Consider the following 1094-nt stretch of genomic DNA (forward strand, 5'->3'; position numbering starts at 1 on the left):
CTTCGTTCGTTACTGGAATTGATGGCAAAGAAATTGTTGGCGGCGGCTCGTGTAATACCTCGCTTATTTGTGCCAAGATAGTATTATCTTGGTTTGAGTTTCTGTTGATCCTTTGCTTCTTGCTGTTCTCTGAAAATAATAGGTAAACATATTGATATACGTGTACACAAATTAAAATGATGAGCATAAAATGCAACATACTCCTAGGTATCATCGAGGTGATCCCGATTGATCACGGCTCGATTGGACACCACCAATCACATCGACCGGTGCTTAGGAGCTTTGTAGTCTCAAGTGCTGTGAGTGGCTCGTGTCCAATTGAGCCGTGTCCAACTGGGTGCCACCCGGTATCATCTTGTGCAGATTCTTCCTCTTTTTCCTCTTCGTCTTCGACATTCACATTGTTGTTACAGACTATAGCGTATTCGATACAGTTCTGAAATAACAGTAATAATTATTAATATGTTGCTTCTTAATTAAAAGTAGTTCAAATACTTTCGCAATGCTTTTAACATTTTTTGAAAATTAAAAAAATTGTTTTCTTGTACTCACTCTCTTTTTAATAATGTGTCACGCAAAAAGTTTAATGATTCGTAGAAACGCCATTTATTCTTCTTCGACTGACTTGCCGCCCCACTTGGCAGCTTCTCCGCTGAAACAATCCGCATAAAACGGTCACGGAGATTTTCCATTTTCTTTTACACTCTTCACTAAAATATACTCCTAAATTAAAATCATGTTTTTTAAATTTTTATAATTCTTATAATTATAAATGCTATATATATTTACAATAATCTTGTATACTCGAGCTACGTCTGTGTACTACATAGGAAAACTGACAGCTTTGATTATACATAAATAGTATGAATGATGAAAGTTTAGAAGAAATGGCCTAGAAGAAGAAACCTGCGACATCAAGAGAATTATATAGAAATTTTCTTGTTATCACATGAGCCACTCATCTAGGCAATTTCTTCCAAATTTTCGCCAGTATTCATGTAGCTCGTTTGAAAACTGAATGTCTTGGTTATGTATACCTTTTGTTGGTTCACTGACTTCTTGCCACAGCTTATCCATTGTTCTTCTGTCTCGCC

This window comes from Trachymyrmex cornetzi, unplaced genomic scaffold, assembly GCF_001594075.2.
Source record: "Trachymyrmex cornetzi isolate Tcor2-1 unplaced genomic scaffold, Tcor1.1 scaffold669, whole genome shotgun sequence".
In the NCBI taxonomy this organism is placed as follows: Eukaryota; Metazoa; Arthropoda; class Insecta; order Hymenoptera; family Formicidae; genus Trachymyrmex; species Trachymyrmex cornetzi.